At 50.6% G+C, this 17099-nt stretch overlaps 1 protein-coding gene across 2 annotated transcripts in view; it reads left to right on the top strand.

Moving 5' to 3' along the window:
- Window positions 1-17099, top strand: part of LOC144155632 (uncharacterized) — a 552497-nt gene that overhangs the window by 189678 nt on the left and 345720 nt on the right. The gene's annotated exons all lie outside the window — the stretch shown is intronic.

Below are 17099 nucleotides of genomic sequence, written 5' to 3'. Positions count from 1 at the left end.
CTCTCTTTAAAACCGGCGTTATAGTCCCCACCTGACTGCTTTTCCTGTGGTCTCAGCAGGTACTCGGAGAATCACCGCTAGAGGATAAGAAGACGGTGGAGAGTGCGGGCCCGCTTCGCGTCGGTACCTCTTCTCTGATCTTCGCACCTGTGGTGTCTTTTTTGCATGAGATAAGTGGCACGCGAGCGGCTGCACGCGGTACCGAGCCGGCTGAGCGCGGAGCGCCGTGTCGACAGCCTTGCCGCCGCACTCGTTTAGCTCGCAGCCGACACCTTTCAGGCAGAGAAGCTTGCGAGTGTTTCCATCACGCGAACCATGTAATTCTCATTCAGCACCGCACCACCCCGAAATTGCTTGAGTTCCCTTTCTTGGCCAATGAGAAGCGTGTCGGGTAGAGCACTGATTCTTCCGCTCACGTCGGAGTTCAGCTGCGGGCCTTGTCGGCTGGGAGGCGTCGCTCAGCCGCTGGGTACGCCGACTCGGTGACGACGCTCCATTGATTGACGCTATCCTGAGTCGATACAGGCGCACGCAATCAATCCACATCGAAGGGAGCCGCCGACCGTGCTCTATGTCTACACAATTTGCCTGGCATGTGCTCGCTATTGACTCGAGTGCTCGTGCCGCGACCTTTCAGGCTCGTTCGTGGATGGCGCCCAGGCACGCCATCGCCGGCGCTTGTCACGCACAGAGGACCGCGGCTAAGGCGAACCAGCGGTCCCCCGTCGCGTGACTTGCCCCGTGTGCGCGCGCCTCTGCGGTTTCCATTGGCCCCTTTCTGTGTGCCTTGCACCGCGGGGCTCGTCGTCCTCGCAAGCTTTTGTGTGCCCGGAAAGGCTTGCTTACGCGCGCTGTGCACACATCGCCCCCACCGTTCCGTCTTGGCCCGCACTGACTTTGCAGTGCTTTGCACCAGCGTGGTCCTGTCCGGCATCGTGGGCGAGCATCTCGCGAAAGGTGGTTTTGGTCCACTTTGTAAAGACTTGGCTCAGGGGAAAACAGCTGGTATAATAGCTGTGAATTGAGCTGAATATACGGCACGGTACATTTTAATCGAGATGAAAGGAACGACTTGTACCGAACTGAGTGTTGGAAGTGGGTATCGATTAAGAGGGTCGTGCCAACTATTGTTTCCCTGGCACGAGAAAGAAGGCAGCGTGTAGTTGCCAGACTCGGCACAAAAAAGCTCCAGTCTAGACACTGTATGTTCAAGCCAAGTAATAGTGATAATTCGCTATTCCCATTCGTAATTAGCTGTTCGCGTTTATTTTATTTTCTGTGCCTTGACAGGCAGTGCCATGCTAAAGTCGGTGTTTGTATTAATTTCTCTCTCTCTCTCTCTCTCTCTTTTTTTTTATTATTTTTTTTTTGTCGCAAGAGTGAGTAGGGCAGGCTGCATCGAAACGAGTCTGGTGAGCTGGAGTTTTTCTCTTGCGACTGTCTCTCGTCTGAAGTCCCTTTTAAGGAAAACAAGGGCCTGAGCGGGCGCGCGTTTAATTAACGCAGGAACGCGTCTAATAAGAGAAGAAAGCATCGACGGGCAACGGGAAACGGCGGGTTGAGCAATGGGAGCTCGTCGCGGCAGCAAAAGAGAATCCCCTCGCGCTGGGAAAGCGGCGCAGGTGACGGTTGTTTAGGGAATCAAGAGCGTGCCGCGACTCAACCGCGCACTCAGGAGAAATTGGGCCGCTTGCATGCTTGAACGAGGCCAAGACGACGGTAAGAGATGAGCTCCATAGCGCGCGCAACTGCAGGAAGAGAGAGGCCTGTCTCTCGAGGCCTTGACTTGCACTGGAAGAAAGAGCTGTCTTTTTTTTCTTTGTTATCGTCTCTTCGCTTGTGTTCCCATTTTGTCGTCTCACAATCTCGTGTCGTGCCGCACAGTTCGCAAGTGGTTCTCCTTTCGCTCTTGTGCCGCTCCGCATCTTCGCGCAGCCGACCGGTGCGTGCTTGTTTATTCCGCAAATTGCGCGTTGTCCTCCGTGGAGGGGGAAAAGAAATGATCAGGAAGGGATTCCCAAATTGCTGCTTCACGTCTTCCCGGCGGAGAGAAAACGGCAGCACGGAGCGCCGAAAGAGGAGCGCGTGATATTTGCGAGAAACCGCTTCGTTTGATTGTGGTCCTTTACAATTACCGCGGAAGCGTGAATGAGAGAAGGGCTTGGACCGTTTGCTTTTGTTTTGGTTCTTCGTCTGTTTTATTTTCCTTTGCGGTGGTTAAAGAGGAAAGCGGGGGTATAGGAGGGGTGAGTTAGTTTTATGCTCTGTTTTCGTTGAATTCCTCGGTTTAGATCGGTAAGGGTGGGGACTAGCGTAACCTTCAAGAATTAAAATGCCGCAGTGATCTGCATTGCGTGTGCCTCGTCTCTAGAGGTGTCTAACGGAAAGAGCCGGGCGTCTATGGCTAAGAACGGTACGAATAAATATAAAAAAATTCGTATGGGTACGAGCTAGTTGGTACTCCACCGTTAAGCACAGCAAAAAAATAAAATAAAAAACGCCATCCCGCCCTGCGAAAGCGAATGTCCAGCGCAGCTGTTGTAAACCCCTATACACGTGCTGATGGAGGATGGTGTGAACTCTTCCTTGTCTCGGCGGGCTTGTCGCTGGCACTCGGCTTCTCTGGCGGCAAATTCTGGGTCCTGTTGTTGATCCGGGTTCAGGAGTCTACCTTGGCAGCGTGACTGGTGTCCGAAGACGTTGATCAGGAGACCTATGCGTGCTAATGAAGGAGAAAAATTTTATACTAGTATTTACATGATGGGTACAACACTCGGCGGCTCGCAACACCACCTTTTTGTTCAAGCAAAAGGCCCTAGAATTACTCCAAAAAAGTCTGGTCCAATCACGGAACCACAAATCGAAACACATGCATAGGCCCGGCCCCGCTCGAAGCCGTTCTGGTTGCTTGCCAACGTGACCACGAGGGAGAGAATGCGTTGCCGCCGCTGAGACTAGGAGATCTTTTGTCTAAGCGCGATGCGCACCTGAGTGCCCGAGTCCCGACGCTCGCCGAATTACCGCTTTCACGGTCCGCGCTGTCGAAGTCGCCTCCTTCGTCACGCTGCTGTCTTCATTCAATCAGAGTTGCGGGTGCGGAGATGACGCGGGGTTGACGAACCGCCTTCAAACAGGAGTCGCACGGGGTCCGCGCTACCGGTAACGACGAAGCCGATGGTCATGATGGGGCTGCGACGAAAACGTGCTAATTAGCGCCGACGTCTGAGCTTGGATGTGCCGGGTCCGCAACCCGATCATAACAGTCCTGACGCATGCGATCGGGGTCTGGCCTACAGCCTGATGTATGTGCTAGCCCTCAATTGACGTCAACCCCTCCCCTACGTAAACCTAATCTTCACCAGAACACATTGGAAAAAGGGGGGGGGGGGGGGGGGTTCCCATTGTTCACTGGCGCCGTATCATCCATCATGCGGTTTCGATGCCTGTTTTGTAGTTTTTTTTCTTTACACGAATACTGAGCTCTGTGCTGCACGCCTGGTTAGCCTGACGCACGCGCTCGGCGTCCTGGGCGAGAACTACTGGGTCCTGCCTGCTTTTTTTTTTTTTTTTTACGACACGAAATTTTCCGACCAACGAGAGGCTAACAGCTTCGCTGTAAAATACTAAAGACGTGACAGACAAGCGCCGTACCTTTTCTGCAACGTCCTTAATCTGGTTTTTGATGCGCTGAGCGGTGATCTAAATGGAATAAATGCCAGCGTTGCTTTGTTGAATCTGCGAACTAGTGCTAAAGTCGCAGCAGAAGTGTGTAAGAAGCAATACACTCGAGATCGATGGTTCTGTATAGTACCGGATGTGGAGGTATAGGGCAACCACGGTGTAGAGGGCGTTCGAGAAGCACAGGTGGTGTAGCCTTTGTGCAACTTCGGTGCTGCAACAATCGCGTGATCTCTGGTGAAGCAAAATTCTTGTTTCGCTCCCATCACCCGAGACACGCTTGAGGCAGAGCAAGAGATTGTCTCTCTCTCGCACCGCCGCTTCCAGCAGTGCTTAAAGGGAAGCTGAAACGCTTTCAAAAAAAAAATTGAGTTAGAGGCACGTTTATATAGTTTCTTGAGCGCTGACTCCGAATATCACATTGAATTTTATCGTAGATGAGTCCAACCGACATTTATGTTGCAAAACGCGCGCTCCCGTTTGAAAGACGCGCGCTCTTCGTCTTTGACGCCTCTGATTGGTTGCGCCCGCCATGACGTCAAAGGAGGACACCCTTCGTCCGCGCGGGTTGTCGGAAGCATTGGGAACGATCGCACGGCAGCGGCGCTTGCCTTTTCGGCAATTTAGCTTGCAGTTTAGTGTTCGCACTTGACTGGAAGTTTATTTTCTAACTTCCCGTGCTGTTGGTTCAAGTATCTTGGAGCTTGAATTTGCTTTACACGACCGAGAACCCCAAAGCGGTGACTGTCGCGTCGGCTAGATGGTCTCATCAGAATATTTCTGAACTGGGCAACCAGCATAGGGAATTTCTATTCCTTATGTTAATATTAGGTACTGCCTGTACTGTTTGTTACTATATACGAAACCATTTATGCCCAAGATTAAGCGGCGTTTTATAAACAATGTACCAGCGAAAAGCACGTACGTGCATGCGCTGTAAACGTATATGCGAGACATAGGTTGCCGGTGCACGCATAAACCAACAAGCGGACTCTACTTCCGAATTTCCTTTGTTCGTTGTCGCCCTCCCCACCCCCTTACTCATACACACACTCACACACACACACCCACACTGCGCGCGCGCGCGCGCGCGCGCCATTTGGGCGGCGGCGCTAAGACGCCTCCGCGATCGCTAGCTGCACTTCGATGAGTGGCGTCTTACTGCTTGACTTGCATTTATTCTGGAAACATTGTAGCAAAGTGGTTCCTCCACAGCATTATCGGCTCTAGTAGGGCTTGTTTTTCGCGTGTGCGTTGCGCATTCTGCTACAATATTACTGCCACCTCGTTATAATTACCAGACAAGTCGGACAAGGCAGTTACGTTGTAGTTACGTCACTTTAGGTAACAATCACCAAACGTTCGTGATAATGAATCGTTGGCCTGTTTCAGCACTTCTAGATTTAAGCATTTACCGGGCTAGTCAGACAAAGGCCGCATTCGCTCCTTCGCTCCTACTTTTTTTAGTACTATCGTGATTTCTGGCCACATTGGTTTAGGGTGTTTTCTATATATCAACGAATATCGCTGGAGCACAGTTGGGGTTCAGCGGCAACAAGTGCTCGCCAGTTTATAATATGTAGGCACACGGAATCTTGGGCAAAGAATTAGGCCCCAGCACTGTCAGTCACGAAATATGGCGCGGTGGTGATTAGGAACGGTGATTTTCATTCCAGACAAATGTTACCTTCTCGTGGCATGTATACTTGCAAAATAAGTAGTGTGGTGGTCTTGGCTCTTTTACTTTGTAAAAATACTGTTTACCTATCATCTGGGAGAGAACTTCTACCAGGATTGGCACCTTGTTTTAGTTTCGCCGAAAATTGTGTTTTTGAACATTGTTCTAAGCCCATAGGGAAAGAAAACCGACGCGTTTAACGAAACAGGTATTTCCTGAACAAATGTGACTTGGCTTCTGGAACTGAACGAAACATCCCGGGCCAAAATACAGCAGTATTCACCATCCTTCCTAAATCTAGCATCTAATGTGAACATTCATGTCCGTCGAATAAATAAATAAATAAATAAATAAATAAATAAATAAATAAATAAATAAATAAATAAATAAATAAATAAATAAATAAATAAATAAATAAATAAATAAATAAATAAATAAATAAATAAATAAATAAATAAATAAATAAATAAATAAATAAATAAATAAATAAATAAATAAATAAATAAATAAATAAATAAATAAATAAATAAATAAACGCATTCGAGCGTTTAACAAAGTATCTAACGTAGTGTAGTATATTCTCGGTCATCAAGACAACCACCTCGGCAGTCGCTTCCGTATGTTATGAAACATCCCGGCGTGGCATTATCCTGCTTAAGAATACGGTATGGTAACGTATGCCTCGTTTGGCATTCGTGCATACTTTTTGTAGACGAAAATTGTACAAATAAGTGCTATCAACAACAACAACAACACCAACAACAACAAGTATCGATCTTCCTGTGGCGAGCCTCTCCAGGAAACACGGCGAGAAGAGCATGGAAGAGGCGGCCGATCCGGCAGGAAGTCCAGGTATGACGTTTTCCGGCCGGTTTTCGCCTCCGCTCTTCGGTCTTCCGGCATCGCGCGCCAAATGGGGGAGGGGCATCGGGCCACTTTTGTTTGCGTTTTGCGCCGCTTCTATTGCATGTATTGCGAAAATATTTGGTACACGGTGACTATTCAATGAGTACTTGCTGCTAGTCGACTTTTCTTTCAAATCTAAAACCCCTTCACCTTCCCTTTAATTTGCCTTGCCCAGGCCGTGGAGTCATTTCCAGGCGTTTTGCACAAAGCAAAGGAAATGTCACATCGTTGCTAGACAGAAAGAAAGCGCACAACAGTGTCACGGACGATAACCCCACGGTGGTATGAGCTCAAGTGGGAGCTGTTGCCTTATGGCTACGCGATAATGACGATTCTCGAATTTCTTGCGCCACGCCCAATGTCTTCGCAAAGCAAGAAAAAAACATATGACAGACGGTTTGGCTGCGCCAACCACAGAATATCGTGCGACAGAGTTCTAGGGAGGGATCTGAGTCAGTCAGGGCGGCCTCCCATGACGAGATATGGGCAATGCGGGTGGCGATGGGGTGTAGGCGCTTGCGCGCCGACGGGATGGAATCGGTGAGCTCGATTCGAGTTGCAGAAGTCATCTACGCTTGTGTGGCTTCAGATGTTGGTGTGAAAGCGTCATCACTACCCTTTTCCCTTTTCTTTTCCCTTTTCTACCCTTTTCTTTTCCTTCTTCTCTCCGTTACTATGATTAAGAGCCTTGGCAAATTGCCTTTGTTAGGCCTATGTTTAGGCTTAAGTCCTCTTTATTTAATTTCAGTCAGTGTCTGCTATACATGGTGTAAGGTCCACTTATGAGATTAGCGGCCAGGCGCCCGGGCTGCGCGGAGAACCCGCCACTCTGTCTACTGACGTAGCACTGCCAACACTGCGCTGCTGCCGTCGCTAATTCGTCACGGCGCGCACGGGAGACGGATCGTCTGGCCCACCGCATACCTCAAGGATAATCCCCCATTGAGAAAGCAGACAGCGCCGCCGGATTCCAGGAACGTCTGCTCGACGCGCGGAGGTGGTGGGATTACCGGCGTCGGGACGAGCGCCGCACGAGTCTCTATTGTTAACACGCCCGGTCACCATGACGCACAGTCGCGTCTTTCGCTCTCACCCCTCGGGGTCGTACGCGCCTGCTGGCCCGCGGGCGGTCCGTTGACCCAGAGATGGCGGTGCCTCATTGAATATTCCGTGGCGTGCTGAGTGACAGCTGTCTACGTGAATTTTGGCACTCCCTTGCGCGTGTACGAACGCTACAGGGGCGTTCCCGAGAGAGGGTGATCTCGAGGTTTTATAAGGCCGAACTTGGCCGTTGGAGATCGTTCTTGTCTGAGCGCCGAGCTGGGCAGTTCCCGGTGGGACAAGGAGTCTCGACCGTTATAGCTAGGTTGGGATTTGTGAGCCCCCTAGTCGAGGTTAAGATCGCGTCGGAGGTTTAGGGTGCAGCGCCGTACCGGGCAACTAGACGGATCTTGCGGCGAGACAGGGTCTCGGCCGTGGTTTCTCGAGCGGTTTGTGTATGCTCCGAGAATAGAAGAGTTAGACGAAGTTGAGAAGCTCTAGTGATTTGTGCGCACTCGAAGCTAGCGTCCAGCTGAAGTTTGTAGTTTTTCTTTTATTACTCATGTACCCAGTTTTCCTACTGTAAATAGCTGACGGAGACCTCCACTACGGCGCGCCTCATCGCCTGCGTTGCGTCGGCGCGTTAAACCCCATACAATCACTCATCGCTCTCCGTTACTATGATTAAGAGCCTTGGCAAATCGCCCTTGTTAGGCCTATGTCTATAGGCTTAAGTCCCTTTTCTTTTAATTTCTGCCAAGGTGTCTGCTATACATGGGTTCGGTTCCTGCGAATCTAAAGTTTTATCGTAATTCATTGTAGCCTATCATGTCGTCGAAATCGAAGCCTGCTGTTTAACGCAGCGAAGTTGTACGTGGGAAGGGGGGAGGGGTCTCCAGGTTAAATTAAATCTCCTGCGGTTCGTTTTCAGGCACCAAACGGCGCGTGGGCTGGCATTAAGCAGCTGTTGGTATTGACCAAGCGAACTCGGGCGTAGCATCAGATTGCCACAGTCAGCGCTACGGCTGTGCGTCGCCAAGTGCGGTACATAAGCTATTCCCTGTCATTATTGGTCAGTGAAGGAATAAATGAGGAAACAAAATTTGCTGAAAGTTGTTTCAGCGACTCTGTCTTGCGATACAACTGGCACAAACAGGTACCGGGCTTGAGCCAGCTCACGAGGTTTCCCTCATCACTGGTTCCGGAACAAACTGTAGAGCATGCAAGTTTGCCGTAGCATCGGTGAATGTGCTGTACAAATGCGTCTTTTCAGCCGGACCCGGCAGGGTTTATAACGCCGAGGTGGGAGGGGGGACGTGGGTGACACGGTGCCTATTAGACGCGGCCGGCTTTTGCAGCAGCGGCCCGCTGCTGCTGCTGCTGCTTGGCGTCGATTGTTGGGGGCCCAAATGAGGGACTCGGCCGCGTTGAAGCGAGATCGATGACGCGGGGAGAAGAAAGGCTGGTCGAGGGAAACGAGGTTGGTGCCGAGTAAGCAGCCAATTTCTTCCTCTCGCATCGTTCCTTATTTATACCCGCAGCGCCGCCGGTGTTTCATTTCTTTCGCGCCGTTGTTTCTCCCCTTGGTCCGTCCATAAGCCGGGCATTTCCGGCCTCTTCCCTCGCGGAGTGCGGCCGGCGCTCTTTCGCTTATTCCTGGCCGAATCTGTCAACGCTGGGTTACCTTTCCTACCCGGCCGGCGGCCTTGCGCTGGCCTTCTTGCCGCTTTTGTTGCTCGCGGCTGCGAGGCAGCAGTGCCCCAGGGAAGCGTTCGCCGGCGTGTGTGTGTACGTGGAAACTCCGCCCAGCCGCTGTGATTGCTTCTCGGGTTTACCGAACATTCATCTAGTTTCCTCTCCTGCTCGCTTGTCTGCGTGTGTGTCTGTTTGCGCGCGTGGGTTTGCTGGGCCCGCCGTTTGATGTTGCTTTCCTTGTATCCGGCACGCGCCTTTTATGCCGGTCCGCTGTTATGAGGAAGCGCGGGGCTCCTTTCGTTTCGAAAACCTTTGCTGTCATAAGCCTCGAACGACAAATGAGCGGAAAGAAAAAAAATGGGATCCTTTTTGTCCCTCTTCTCTCGCTTGTCTTTTCGGTCCGCCTCGTTGTTTCTATGCGGTCCGCATCTGACATCTCACGTGTCTGCGTCTGCGCTCTTGTTTATTTGTCTTGTTTTCGCTGTCGTCAACCGCATCTTTCCGTCTCGCAGACACTCCCCCTCCCCCCCCCCTCCCCCCCGCTTCCCTTTTTTTCCGCCCTAAAACATGGCGTCTGCGTGGTTGCGTGTGAGGACGCCACCCTTTCTCGTCTTTTGTTTGTTGTTTGTTTTCGCAGCCGTGCAAACTAGATTTAAGGCGGTGCCTCCGCGGCGACGGTGCTGCCGCAGCAGCGACAGGGGACAGTGTGTGGGGGAAGCACAATAAAAGACGAAGACAAAAAAAAAAAAAGGGGCGGGGGGGGGGGGGGGGGGGGGGGTTATGGGAGATGAATGCGCGACGCGTTTCGGGGACGCACAGGGATTAACGCACGCGCCGGGCAACTCAATTAAAAGTAGTCTCGGCGGCCCTCTTCCGCGTGCATGCCGCTTCCTTCAGCCTCCCGGCAAGGTCTGCGCAGCAAGCGCTGCCGCCGCTATATGTAGTTAACGGGAAGCAGCCCCCTTTCTTGCGCCGCTCCTTTCGTCCCCCTCTCGTATTCGGTTCCGTGTTTGCAGCGTCGTTCTGTCGCATATCGCGTCCCTCTCCCCCTTCCCCTGTCGCTCTCTGCGGGCACGGATTTCTCTTCGCTTGTCGTGCGCAGCTCGTTTCGCTGACGACCAGCAGCTTAGACTGGGCGCGTCCTCGTGTAATGGAAGCTTGTCGACCACTCTGACATGGCGTGGATACTCGCCAGCCTCCGCGCGCATCGCGGCTCTGCGTGCACGTGGTTAATCCTTCTAGCGGCTGGGTTCTTTCACCGCCGCCGCTGCCGGTACAGAGACGGCGCGCGTCAACGGTATGCGCGTGCTTGTTGGGCTGGGCCCTTTCGTCATCCCGGCTTCCCATCGACGTATCTTGGTTCCTTTCTTTCTTTTTTGCGCTCGAGTGGAGCATCAACCAGATTTGTAGTTTTGAAATATTTTCTCTCTGGCCTGGCGAACATTGAGCCTGGTTAGCGGCAAATTTTAGTTTGGCGGTAAGTGGCTGAGGTATGTGGCGGAATCGCTGAGCTTCGCTTTATGTTCCACCAACATTTTGCATTTGGCGATACCTAACAGCTCTCCTTCTTCGTGTACAGAATAATTTTGTAATGGTGCGTGATAGCCGAAGCCCACGTGAAAGAAAAAAAAAATCTGAAAAGAAGTTTTTTTTTGTTTGTTTGACAGGCTTCTATAGTCGAACTTAAAATAAAAGGAATTTCTTTCATGAGGTATGCTGTCCGTGTTGTAAAATTGCCTTTATGATGTTATTATGGTCTAATGACATTAAGATGGTCAATCGCATAATACGTAGGGCACATGCCACCCGCCACCACTATATGCCTTTACATTTTGTGACAATGGCTTATAAGGCGCAGTACACTAGGGGCAGCACAGTATATTCTCGGGAAGACGAACTCGGTTTGAAATGGTTAAGGCGAACAGCCCTTCTTCTCTCTTGTGGTATATACCGAAAACGCCCACTTAAGACGAATTTATGACAATACGAACAAATTTCAACGGTCCCAACGGGAGTCACTTGATCGCTGGTCGGAAATATCCTTATGTAATGTAATGTTACAATGTGCGAGGCATAGTGCGAGCTGGTCGAGCCAAAAGGCCGAAAAACTTTGCCAACACCCATACCATGAATATCATGTAACACGAACTTACAAAAATCTCAAAATATGTTTTTGCGTTCTTTGGCCATTGGTTCCTTTGCTCAATGAAAATACACATGCCACTACTACTGCTAGTACTACGACTACTTGTACTACTACTATGTCATTTTTCACTTGGTCCAAAGGCGCTTCGAAGAAGGTTGAGCCTTGAAGGAATAGACTCTAATTATCATATCATACAGACTGGCTTCATCAAACGAGACAAATGGTCTCTTACGGCAATAATTTTACGCTATTCAATAAATACATGCTTCCATCACCATAAATAACCCTCGGAGAGATCTTTGATCATTTTTTTCCTGGAAGCTTTCAAATTTTTCTGAATTTATTTTTAAGCGCTAGCCGAAAAATTCTGCTAGCACCTATAAATACCCGACTAACATGTTATTTCGAACGCAACCAATGCAAATAAAAATTCATGGCCGTTTTCATGACTTGTTGTTAGCACTTATTAACACTGGATTTCTCTCAGGTGTGCGCTTTAGGTCTTTAATTATCAAGAGTGAGCGCATTAACAGGCACGAAAAATGAAGAGGCAAAACGGGCGCTGTCTCCCCCCTCGATTCCACTTTCTCTGTCACTGTTTGCTCACGTGCTTTTAATGAGGGATCCACGCCAACCGAACTAATTACTTCCGGGTTTTCTGCTGTTACTTCATTTTGTTCAGTCTTTAAGCTTGTGCATGCTTAAAGGTCACAACTGCCTTAGTACTGTACGTAAACCACACACACAAAAAGGACGACCTGGTCAGATTGGAGCTACTTAGGTTGAGTATACATTTGAAAAAAGGCGCAAATTTTTGAGCACGCTGGGATTCCCTAAAATTTTTTTCTTGTCACAACTGTTTCAAGTGCTTTTCTGCCAGTTTTCTGCCAGTTCACTGCCAATTTTCAAGTGCTTCTCTGCCAGTGCTTCTCTGCCAGCCCTCCATTACGGCGCGCCTCATCGTCTGCGTTGCGTCGGCGCGTTAAACCCCACAATAAAAATCAAAAACAATCAAATCCCTGGTGGCCCTCTACTCGAGTTTGCTCCCTGATCTAGGAGGCTCGTTTCCTGCCCCGAAGTGATACTCCTATCATTATTTGCTCCATGACGCGTTGAGCAGACCTAAGTTTGCTGTCCAGTTGTTTAGGAAGGCGCCAAGTTTTAGCTCCATATGTCATCACCCGCAGTATGCAATGGTTGTATATTCCTCTTTTGAGGGATAGAGGCAGCTTACTTTTTATTATTTGGGAGTGCTTGCCGAGCGCTCCTAACCCATACCTAATCTGCTCCGGATTTCTGTCTCGTGGTTGGGGTCCGCACTAACCATCTGTCCGAGGTAGTTACACTCTTGTATTTCTTCTAGCGTTTCGTTTACTAAGCTGAAGAGTGCCCTTCGGCATGCTTATTTCTCATCACTTTAGATTTATTGATATTTATAATCTTATCTTTATATTTACAATCTTAACGCGGGTTGGAAAGCCGGCATGGGGATTTTGAATATTTTTATGTCCAAACGCAGATCATTCTTGATGTTAGTTGACTTCAGGCGTCCCATTTGCGCTAGCGAAGTTCTGAACTGCGGCTTCAAAGAGAAATACACGCACAAGTCTCAGGTCTGGTGCCTCATTAGAGGGCTCAACACGCACAAAAGTAAGCCCAGTTATACGGGCCCTGTGCGCGGTTTGAGCGGCTCGACATTAACACGAGCGTTCAAATCCGATTTAGTGCAGCATTGCGCGCGCGCAGGGACGCCTCTCGGCTACCGTGCACCATTTCCCCCCGCGTGACTTTTACTCTCGCTGCCATAAGCAATTCTTCCGTTGACCTTTCCCTCGGCGTCTGCCGACTCTCTCGCCTGAAACGGACGAAGCTCCTCGCGCCGATTCGTCGCTGCTGTGATTCGGCGGAACGAGTGGAGCGCACTCTCTTCTTCCGTGACTCTCACTTTCAGCGCCCATCACTGGCGCGGCTTCTCTCTGGAGGAGACGTAAGGAAACGGCCGCCGCGAATTCGCGCCGTGCATTGGAGCGGGTAATGGGCGCGCAATAATAACGTGCCTTTCATTCCTGCGCCCTCTCCGGCCGCCCTCTCCCGCATTCTCTCCGTGTGTCGCTCATTTTCGGGTCCCTTTCTCATTCATTGCGTGTCGCGGTCGGCGTGATTCGCATGGCGCGGCTGCCGTGCCCTGCGCCGCTTGCGGGCCGCCGCTCGCACGCGCGCCCGCACTTTCGCCGGCGCGCATTTATTCTCGCCGCTCGTTTCGGAACGCACCTCACGCTGCGTCGACGCGCCTTCTTCACCTCTTCCCTCCGCTCTGACTTTTTTCCCCTCCCTTCTCGGATACTTTCAGACGGTCGCGCTTCGTTTTTGTTACCCCTTTCCGGTTAGGTGTTTGTTTAGCGCGCGTAATACCATCCCTGTCGCTCGTGTAGACGTGTTGTGTAGCGGCATACTTCGAGCGTGTGGGAAGCGGGCGCAATAATTCCCTTTTCCCCCTGTTGCATTCCTACCGGGAGGTGTGTGTTTTTTGGATCACCCCCCGCCCCTCCGCTCCTTTTTTTTTTTTTTCCCGCGCCCGGTCTCGACATTTACCCGTCCAGCGGCCAGACAGTAAATGTAGGAAAATCAGGATTGTCGCACACGCGCATGGCATACTTCCCCCGTATACTGTAGACAGGAGAAAAAGAAATGGTGTTTTTTATTGCGCGTGGTTCTTTTTTTTTTCCTCCGCGGGATTCGGCGGGATGACGTGTCTATTTTCTGGGATGGGTTGGTAGTGGTCGTTGGGACAAACGGATATAGCTTTTTTTTTATCGTGACTTTCGGGAAGAGACAGCGTAGAAAAAGTTTGTTGAGTTGCTCAATGAGATTATGAAGTATTGTTTGAGGGACCAGTTGAGCAGTACACAGTTAAATAGTGGCACCTTGTGGGATTACGGTCAGATTCAGCAGACACTTCCACTCAGTCTGATGAAGCTCACAGATTTAGTCGTTTAAGTCCTCCTTCTTTCATTTCAATTTTGTTGAGAGTCCTATGGTAGCAACAATTCTTGCAGGCTCTCATCTTTCTCATCATATATCTAAAGCAACTTGGTGCTCCGTGTTTTTCTCCTTTTATAAACAATTACGGGTGGTCGTGATTGAATCGCCAGTAATTAATACATAATTGCATCCATACTTACGCGATTTCCTCTCCCTTCGCGCCTCTTCAATCAGATTATTTGTCTAAATTTCTACGACAGGTCGCTTGAACTGCTGCTGAAGTTATAGTTATTGCGTAATTTGGGGTTTAATCACGGCGCACGTTTTATTTGAAGCCCCTATTTTCTTCGCTGGAAACCAAAGTAGACATATAAGCGCAAACGGAGCACAGTCGACGCCTTAGCCCCAGCCAGTCCCCCTCCCCTAGTGGGTACGTGCGAAATACTTCCAAGGGAGTCGTCATCATCACCACCATGCTGATAATAGCGAGACGACACGATCGCACCACTGGACATGTTTCTGCTGCCAGTGCTGCCTCTACTGCGACTCTGGAGGGCGGCAGCTGTGAAACGTGGTCGCCTACAGACAGGAACCCGCCTCCGAAGATGCGAAGAGGGCACACAGAAGTGCCGCGCGGCGAGCGAGGAGGAAGGTGCCTGCTGCAGCTAATACCACCACCGGCCGACACCACCGCAACCGTTACGACGCGAGTGTTACACCCCAGACGTATATCCCTCTGATGACGGCATTCGCTTAAGCGGTGCCCCTTGGCTGTGCAACGAAAACAGCGTGCGTACATGAGAAGAAGCTTGTTTTTGTCCGTACTCGTCAGCTTCGACGTACATTCCTCGGTGACATGTTGTCTGTTCTTGCACAAAAAGCAAAGATTTCTTTTGGTGGCGATTTTCCTACGCTGTGAAAGACAACAACTGTCGGAGGACGTGGCTTGTGAGGGTCCTGGTTGCGCCATCCATTGGTCTTGTCGAAGTTTCTTGACGCTTTGTCAAACACTGGTTGTGATTTCTCACGGCTTTCAACCTCGATACGAATGAAATCCATGAGATCGAGCAGACTCGTATCAGCTGCTTGAGCACGCTTCCCAGAAGTCGACGTCGAAGTTTCCGCACGGCGTCGATGGTACTGGACAACAATGTCGGCAGGAAGACTCCGAAGCAGCATGTCCATAAGCATCGTGGCGTATGAGGAAGTGGGTATTTCCAATGCCATCAAACCTCGAACGTGGCTCTGGAGGGTGTCGTAGTAGAGGCGGCGTAAACCGGTCACGTCAGAGGAAGAGCTAACAGCAGTTAGGGATCGTAGACGGTATAGATGTTCCTAAACGATGCGGAACGAATCTCCGAACCTGGAGAGAAGCATCTCGATGGCATCCTTATAACATGCTTCGGTTGTCTTTAGATTGGCAATTGCTGATGCGGCCTCTTCGCAAAGGTAATTCCTCAGGTAGTGAAATTTTTCCGTTACGCTTAATGTCGGGTTTTTGTCGATACATGCCTCAAACTGTTCCCAAAACGGCAGCCCCTTGCTTATGTCGCCGAGAAATGGTGCGATCTCCAACTGTGGAAGCCTGGGTCCTGTTGAACTGCTAAACGATTGAAGCGTCTCCAGTGATGAGCCGTCAAACAAGGTCGTAGATGCTGCAGCTGAAGCAGTCGGGCTCTTTAGAGATTCTATGACTGCGTTGAGGCTTGATATCGCGTTGAGCGCCTCTAGCCTCTAGCTCAACTTCCAGTAATTCGACAGGAATCAACGGCTCAAGCGCTGGAGTACAGACTGCAAGCTCACCAAGTCTGGAGCCATAGATTGGAGCGCAGCCTTGGCTTTGCTCACCAGTTTCGTCAGAAGGGCCCGCCGCGCCGTTCGCTTGGGCTTCAAACGGTCCATCGTCGTCTTTCAGGTGGCCCGATGGCTCGTCCGGGCGATGCCGGGTGGTTGAAGACGGGTGATTTCGGCACCAAAGTTGTTGTGAACCGCAAGAAACCAATGCGCCATGGTAGATCATAACTGGAAACGCGCTTCTTCCTCTTTTATTCCTTAATGATGATAGTATGCACGCCCCGCTTCTACCTCCTCTACTTCCACACCAGGTGCCTCTGAGAAGAAGCTGTCACCCCCTCCCCTCCTCGAGCTTATCTAAGGGGTGGAGATCATGGAAAAAAGCTCCTTCTTCAGTGCTGAGAGACGGGACATCCACCGAAAAGACAAAGCTACCCGGTTTGCTGAAGCTTTCTGGACGCGCCATCGGCGGCTCCGTTTGCCCTCCAGCAGGCCGGGTGGACGCGCTGATCTCATCGAGATCTGAGACGAGTGCATTCCCCGCTTTGCTTCCCAGGCTCACAGAGCTCATCAATGCGCCGAGCGCCGACCGAATGTCTTCCCCCGAGAGCTCTCTCTCTCTCCTTTGTTCTAGCACGCCAGATGCGTAGAGTTCTTGAAAGATTCCAACGACGACCCGCTGGCGCTGTTACGGAACCCGTCACCCTTCATTGTTGGGCTACGAAAACTGGTGCGTCGGATCGGATGAGGGCAAGGTCACGCAGAAAATGGCAAAGACAAAACCGGCCCGTTCACGCACCCGTCTTTTTTGTCTTCAAGTCAACGAGGCACGAGACAATCCATTGCGATGGCCCCAAAATGATACTGCTCATATCTTTTCCTGGAAATTGGCCAAAATAAAGAAGGGGGGGGGGGGCGCTGGAGAAAATGTGAAGTTACGACGTTAGAAGTAAATTACACCGCTTCTCAGGAAAGCACTGATGATCAGGACCATGTAACACAGTGCTTGCTCCACGCCTGGAACTGGGGTTTCATCCAGTTCCTCGTCAATACCCTGGACGAGGGAATAACGGGCGACACGCCATCCCGATTCTCAGCAACAAGAAGCAGAATGACGATACCGAGCTCCTTCGCGAGGGTTGATTATAGTCAAGCTCCTTGCTACATCGTCGGAGTGTT

Source organism: Haemaphysalis longicornis, unplaced genomic scaffold (assembly GCF_048455015.1).
Source record: "Haemaphysalis longicornis isolate Haplotype H1 unplaced genomic scaffold, Haemaphysalis longicornis Haplotype H1 scaffold_1, whole genome shotgun sequence".
NCBI classification, from domain to species: Eukaryota; Metazoa; Arthropoda; class Arachnida; order Ixodida; family Ixodidae; genus Haemaphysalis; species Haemaphysalis longicornis.
This window is presented reverse-complemented; position numbering and strand designations above follow the sequence as displayed.